We start from the raw sequence: 7743 nt of genomic DNA, 5'->3' as shown, positions 1-7743 counted from the left end.
AAATGAGATAGACAGGACACAAGGAAAATTATACTTTTGTAAAAGAATACGAAATAGTAGAGAAAAATTAAAATGATACAGAATTTCACTAAACAAAGGGTCAGTTTGACAGTACTTGTTCTATTGTGTAGTATTGTCTTCAAAGTAGTTGTTCAGATTACCAGATATATGTATGCAAAATTGGAAAAGAAAAAAATTATAAGAAATTAAGAGAGAAAGGAAGAAAAATGAAGAAAGTATTATCTGCTCCTTTCCATAGATCAGCTGAATTCCACAGTAGAAATATCCAAACCATTCTGCTCATATACACAGATATATCTTGTTCTCCCATTCCTCACCCATCCTTCTCCTCATCTGAGTAAGTTCTTCCTTTCCAACAGGCTCATTACCTTTTCATAGTATTTATTGTATCCTTCAGGTTTTATTTACTCTTTCAAATTTTTACACTAAGGCAACAATATGATGCTTGCATATGCAGGTCTGATTTATTTCACTTGAGAATATGATCTCTAGCTGCATCCATTTACCAATAAAAGCCTCAAATTTATCCTGTTTTATAGCTGAATAGTGCTCCATTTTGGGTAAAAATACCACATCTTCTTTATTCATTCCTCAGTTGATGGGCATTTGGATTGCTTCCTAGATTTAGTTATGACAAATTGTGGTGCTATAAACATGGGAGCACATAAATCACTGTGGTATGATGTTTTCAGTTCTTCTGGAAAAACACCCAGGAGAGTAATAGCAAGGTTAAGTGGAACCTCCAGTCCTAGCTTCTTGAGAAGTCTCCACAATGATTTTCATAGTGGTTGTACCAGTCTGCACTCTCACCAACAATGGAGAAGGGGTCCTTTCTCTCTACAGCTTCTCCAACATTTGTTATTGGTTGATTTCTTGATAATAGCCATTCTTTCTGGGGTGAGATGGAATCTCAGTGTTGTTTTAATTTGTATTTCTTCAATGACAAATGATGGAGCATTTTTTAATATATTTATTTGCCTTTTGTATTTCTTCATCTGAGAAGTTTGTATATATCTCATTATTGGATTGAGTCTTTAAATTTGGGGGGGCCTGATTGTTTGTAATTATTTATGTGTTCTAGATAGAAGGCCTTTGTCAGAGGAAAAGTTGGTTATAATTTTTCCCTGTTTACAAGTTTTATTTTTATTCTGTTGGTGAGATCCCCGTTGTTGATTCTTTGAGGTATTTCCCATGCAGTTTGGTTTTTGTTCATGAACTCTATCTACACCTAGAAAATGGATTTCTACCTCCATTTTCCTCTAGGAGATTTAGTGTTTCTGTTTTATCTGTAAACTGAATTTCCTCTTTCCATATACACACAACTATTAAAGATTTTCACTCCCAGCCTTCTCATAGATATACCAATCTCAAGGCCATATCTGTATGTACCCTTCTCCCCTTTTAGAATACATAATCTATTTCTCTGAATGTATACTTTTAATATTCTGTATAATAAATCACTTTCTGCCTCTTACTAATGAACCCTAAAAATTCACTTTATGTGATGGAATTGTATTTGTTGCAACTGCTGTCTTAATGTAATTGTCACATACGTTCTTCTGCATGTTGCTCTGTATTTATGCTAATTTACTTGATGGAGGTTAAAAATCTGTTGGCAGCAATGGCCCACATATTAACATCTAGTAAGTCGAGTTCTAACAATAATATTGGGCAAAACAACTTGAAACTCCTCAAAGTAAACTGTATTCAAATTTTTAAATACATCTGCTCCATTTTCATTTTTAAAATTCTTTTCTGTTTTTTTATGATTACAATCCTGTATCCAAGATTTTATCTGATTTATTTCTCTACTGTATTTAGTAATAACTGAATTGTTCCAGGTTGTTTGCAAGTTATCCCAGCCAGCACTAGCTAAAATGAAACTAATAAGGACCAAAGGAAAAATGAAAAGCAGCTACGTTCTTTGAAGATCACATGAAGATGTGCTCAGAAAAAGTCCACATCAAAAAAAAAAAAAAAAAGATGTGGAACAAACAGAAGAATGATGGCAGGATGACAGGAAAGCAAGAAGCATACAGCATAAACAGTTATAAGTCAGGCCTTTAGAATTTAAAAATGCACCCCAATCCAAGTGCTTCTTATTTGATACCTTAGGTAGGACTGACAGGAGCAATTAACAGGTAACTAACTGAGTTATCTCAGGCGCTTTCATGAACATGCATTGCTGGATTTCACACTGATTAAATCACATATATGAGATACAGTCCATATTTAAGGCCAGGTCAAGAGATCTAACATACATATGCTCTTGCCTAAAGCTTCATAGTTTCCAAATCTTTATTATTTTATTTTTTACCTCTCTTAGAAAAATGAAAGGAGGATTGGCCCTATGGTATTGCCAGAACTCTAGTGGGTCGAAAGGAGTATCCCTACTATGCTACCTTTACTATAATAGTCATATAAACTGCTAAGCTCAAATATAGGGGGCCAGGGAGATGGCTTAGGGGAAAAAGTGCTTCCCTGGCAAGCACAAGGAACTAAGTTCAATCCCTGGTTCCACCAAAAAAAGAAAAAAAATTAGTTCAAATATATTCTTGGTTTATATATACATTTGCACATTACCTATATTGTACATATTATATATTTTATGTCTTTATTGCCAATTGAGCTGTTAGCCAATGAAGGCAATATTTTTGTTAAAATTTACAATACACTGTCCATTTTTTTGTATATTTTAATTGCAGCAATGTGAACTCCCAATATTAATTTCATTATTCTTTTTCTCTTCATTTGGTGATGAAACCATATCAAGTGCTTGCTTTAGGGTATCACTATGGGTAAAAATACTCATATTGAATATACCCATTTAATAATTTTCAAATGAAATTATGGACTTTAGCATAATGGTAGACAGTAGTGCATCTCAGTAGCTTCACTGTGGAGTGGGGGGGGAGGGAAATGGAGCAACCATTATCTTCAGCCACTTGGTGCAATGAGTAGCACGTACCCAAAACTGTCAAACTGAGATTTTACCCATATAGTGCTCCATGTAAGAACTTTTTTTATGTTACTGTAAACATCATGGGGTAAAATACACACAAACTGTACTTTTGAGATGTAAATATGTGATTTACCATAATGAAAGCCAGGTGTGGCTCACAGCAGCTGTGCTTGGGGAAAACAGGAACCCATCTATGCATTCGCCCATTTGACAACCAAAGGGCAAAGTAAGGTATGTACAGGAGCTCCAAAGGAGCAATATATGTGTTTTGAGATGTTCATTGTTAATTTTTAATGCATTTATTATTTGTGTTTTAGAAATGTTTTCTTTTGATATTTCTTATAGAATTAGCAAAGTTCAGTACAATCATACATGAAAATCCCGATTTGCAAGTGTGGAAGATCAGAAGTGAGTCATTCAGGTGATTCTTGCATGAATAATATGATGATGTGTTTGATGTTGACCATTGGATCCAAAATACATGTGACAGTGAAACAGAGCAAGAATCAACTGACACAGGAGATAAAGACCTCCTTGATTGAGACAAAAGACAAAACAGCTATATTGAATACATATTTGACTAGTTGAAATGCAACAAAATGGTCATGATTGCAAGAATATTCTAATGTTAGAACTAGGTCCAAAACTATAAATAGATTCTTGACAGGGGTAAAAACCTACTGGACAGAATGCCAGTACTTCCTTCAATGTTTGACATCATTTGTAGCAAGTGAAATGCTGTAAGATGTAAAGTATACAAATGAAATATAAGTGAAACATTCTGTATAATGCCAATCGACACTCAAATGTTTATTATGACACCTCACTATGTGAACAGAAAACATTCATGGTTCTGCTGTACTTAGTAAGGCTTTACCATAATAATCACAGGAATGTAAAACTTATGGATCCCCAGGCCTGCTGTCTTGGCCCCACCCCCGGGGTGCACTGAGAAGGCTACTGAGACTGGGCGAGGTGGTGCGTGCCTGTAATCTCAGCACTTGGGAGGCTGTAAACAGCAGAAAGACTATGAGTCCAATTTAGTAATGAGACCCTGAACCCTGTAGACTCTTCCCTAAGATACAAAAAAAAAAAAAAAAAAAAGTCTTAGGGAAAAGCAATGTGTGTGGACTTGAGGTTTGTAGGAAAACAACACAAAGGAGATCTGATTTCCTTCAACATTTCCTGAGGTTTGATAACAAAACTACCCTCAAAGAAAGAAAAAGAACTGATAATCTGGTTGCTAAGTGCTCATTGTTTGAGAGGTTTGTTTCAAAATGTCAATAAGCCTTCAAAATATGGTAGAAAAAATATACGTCTTGGTATATGCCAAGACATATTATATTTTCATTTTAGAAGTTTATCCTGGAACTCAGCCAATGACTTTATCCATGTATCAATAAACTAAATGATGTTGTAGATAGACATTATTCCTTTCTACCAAGGTATCCAGAACGTGACATTCAACAATTGGTTTACTAGGTATTTAGTGGTGTTACATTTGCTAGAGAGCACAAACTATATGCAAGAACTAAGTAGAAATTCCTGATGAAATGTTCCAAGTTCAAAATAGACAATTTTGTAAGGTACAATCTTTGGATTTCAAACATAACATTGACCTTTTAGATGGCCACGGAAAGCAAAGTGTTAGTGCTAATGTCAACATTGTACCTTGATGGCAAGCTCAACAGAGATAAGCTGGATAAAAATTAAAACAGATATCATATGCTCCAACAACAAAATCAAGGTGGATGTTATTGACAAGTTATATAGCAACTATGATGTCACTTGAAACACAAAGCATTGACAAAAGATTGTATTTTGTTTGATCCTAAATAGTATGTGTCATAAATTGATTCATGGATTAAAAAGAAAATAGGAAGTGAAAAATATCATGGAGAAATTTTCTTAGAGGATTAGAACTAGAAGTGATAAAAGATCACTTACAACAGAGGAAGGACAAAATGTTTCTGCCAATAAATCCATGCAAAAAAATTCTGAAGCAGATTGGTGAGTTGACACATGAACAGGCAGGTGCAACATGACAAAAACCCACTATAACCACAGGAAGACCAAAAAGATTTCAAATATGCCCCCCAAAGGCCAGGAAAACAAAACATGTGCTATCAGTGTAAGTGATATTGTATATGGAAGTTGATTCTATGAAACAGATTCAAACATATATAGGAGACTAAAAAGTATTGAAATTATATACAGCAGAGTACACGAATGTGAGGACAGACTATCATATCTGATTAGAAGTCAAAATGGCAGCTAGTTATCATAAAATGGAAGATTTCTTAAAAATAGCAAGAGACTGTAAAAATCCATCCAACAACTGCCAGATGATGCAAAGAGCAATAAAAGATGATTGATTTCAGCTACTGAACAAGCAGAAGAGCGCACACAAATAGCATTTAAAAAAATCTGTTCATAGGTATAATCATAGAAAACTTCCCGAGCATGGAAAGAGAATTTGATGTCCAGATCAGTGAAAGATATAGAACTTCAATTAGCCATGAGAAAAAAAAAAACTACCCAAGTCATATAATAGCCAAGATTTCTGAAATTCAGCACAACATAATATTAGAAGCATAACTTATAAAAGGAAATCACCTATAAAAGAAAAACCCATTTAAATGATAGAAGATTTCTCAACACAAACCCTTATGTCAAGCTGAGCTGTATTTCAAGTCCTAAAAGAAAGTAAACTTCAACCCAGATTGAGGTACCATACAAAACTATCTTTGATATGGATGGAGAAGTAAGATACTTCCTTGACAAGAAACACCTGAGGGAATTCTTAAAAACCAAACCATCCCTCCAAAATGTTCTGCAGGACATTCTAGGAAAAGATAATGAAAACTATGCTACATGAACTCCAACAGAATGAATCAACCAAGGAAGGTAAGTAATTAAATATAGGAGAAAGGAATGGAACCAGCAATATAAAGATGATATGAAAATGGCAAGTCAATACATATCAGTTGTAGCCATCAATGTAAATGTTTTCAATTCACCAATCAAAAACCAAAAACATATTGGCAGAATAGACCAAGAAACAAGATCCAAAAATTTGCTGCATATACAAAATACATCCAATTTAAGAAGAAATACATAGACTGAAAGTCAAAGTTCTGAAAATAATACTCCATGTGACCAAAAACTAGAAAAATTTTGGAGCCCTGTTTTTTAGTTCTTTGTAAATTCTAGAAAGAAGACCTTTGTCTGAGTGCTTATTAGTTAAGATTTTTTCCCAACTTGTGAATTGTCTTTTCACTCTGTTGGTAATTTCTTCTGACATGCAAAAACTTCTCAATAAGAGGAGGTCCCAGGCAGAGGATATGGCTCAGTAGAACATGTGATGTTCAGCTAAATAGAGCACACACTAGCTGATAGGAAGTGCTTCAGTAAATGAAAAAAATTGAGATTATCCTATCAGATAATAGTGCATTGAAATTGGAAATAAATTGCAAAAGAAGCCACAAAAAATTTCATAAATACAGAGACATAAAATAATATCCCCTTGAACAACCAATGAGTCATGGATTAAATTAAAGAAGAAATTAGTTTCTACAATTAAATGTAATATCAATGCAATATGCTGGGACTTCTATAATGCAAAGAAAGCTTTACCAAAAAGAAATTTTAGACTGGTAAATCTCAACATCAGTAAAACAGAGTGGACTCAAAGAAACTAATGTTGAACCTTAAGCTTCTAGAAAAATTAAACAATTTGAAGCCCAAAGCTCACAGAAGGGAGGAAATTATAAAGATCAGAGAAGAAATTAATGCAATGAAGACTTAAAAAATAATACAAAGAATCAATGAATTGAAGAATAGGTTCTTTGAAAGATTTAATAAGATTGACAACTCTTTAGCCAGCCTTATCCAAAAAATGAGAGACAAATTCAAATCATGTAATTATGAATGAAATATGTGAAATCTTAATAGATCCTGCAGAAATTCAGAAATTTAATACCTGTTCTAATAATGGAAACATGTAAAAAAAATTAGATTCCTAGATGCATATAAATTATCAAAGACCAGGTCCTGGTGAATTTGCTGCTGAATTTTACAAAAAGTTTGGAGAAAAATCTCATGGCACTATTCCTCAAGCTCTTTAATGAAATCAAAAAGTAAGTGCAATTCTTAGGCTCATTCCTGGAACAAAGCATTAACATGATGCCTACCAAGACCAGAGAAAAATTCAACCAAAAAAGATAAATACTGACCAATCTCCCTAATGAAGATAGATGCAAAAGTCCTAAATGAGATACTAGCCAGTGGGATGCAGCAAATCATCAAGATGATGCACCATGACTCATCCCAGGGATGCAAGATGGCTCAGTGTATGAAAATCAATAAATAGAATACTCCATCTTAACAGAATCAAGGATAAAGTTACACAGTCATCTCAATAGGTGCAGAGAAAGCATGTGACAAAGTCCAACACATGTTCATGGTTTACAAAGAAGAAAAAACCTACAGAAAATTGGAATCAATAGTTTTTCCTCAATCTGATAAAAGCAATCTACAATAAATAGACAGCCAACATCATAACAAATGGTCAAAAATTCAAAAGTTTCACTCTAAAATGAGAAAAAGACAAAGGTGTACACTGTCATCACTTTATTTGATGTATTTTTAGAGCAGGTCATGGTGACAAATGACTATAATCCAAGCTCTTGGAAGGTGGAGACAGGAGGATCACTCTGAGTTCAAGACCAGACTGGAAAATATAGTAAGCTTAAAGCCAA

At 34.0% G+C, this 7743-nt stretch overlaps 1 protein-coding gene across 1 annotated transcript in view; it reads left to right on the top strand.

Annotated features, from left to right (window-relative positions):
• The window catches only part of LOC101572691 (disintegrin and metalloproteinase domain-containing protein 32-like), a 227901-nt gene that overhangs the window by 219681 nt on the left and 477 nt on the right, over positions 1–7743 (top strand). The gene's annotated exons all lie outside the window — the stretch shown is intronic.

The sequence above is a fragment of the Octodon degus genome, unplaced genomic scaffold, assembly GCF_000260255.1.
Source record: "Octodon degus isolate 3935 unplaced genomic scaffold, OctDeg1.0 scaffold00088, whole genome shotgun sequence".
Lineage (NCBI taxonomy): Eukaryota > Metazoa > Chordata > Mammalia > Rodentia > Octodontidae > Octodon > Octodon degus.
Note: the sequence above shows the minus strand (reverse complement) of the source record. Positions and strands in the feature narration are given on the sequence as shown.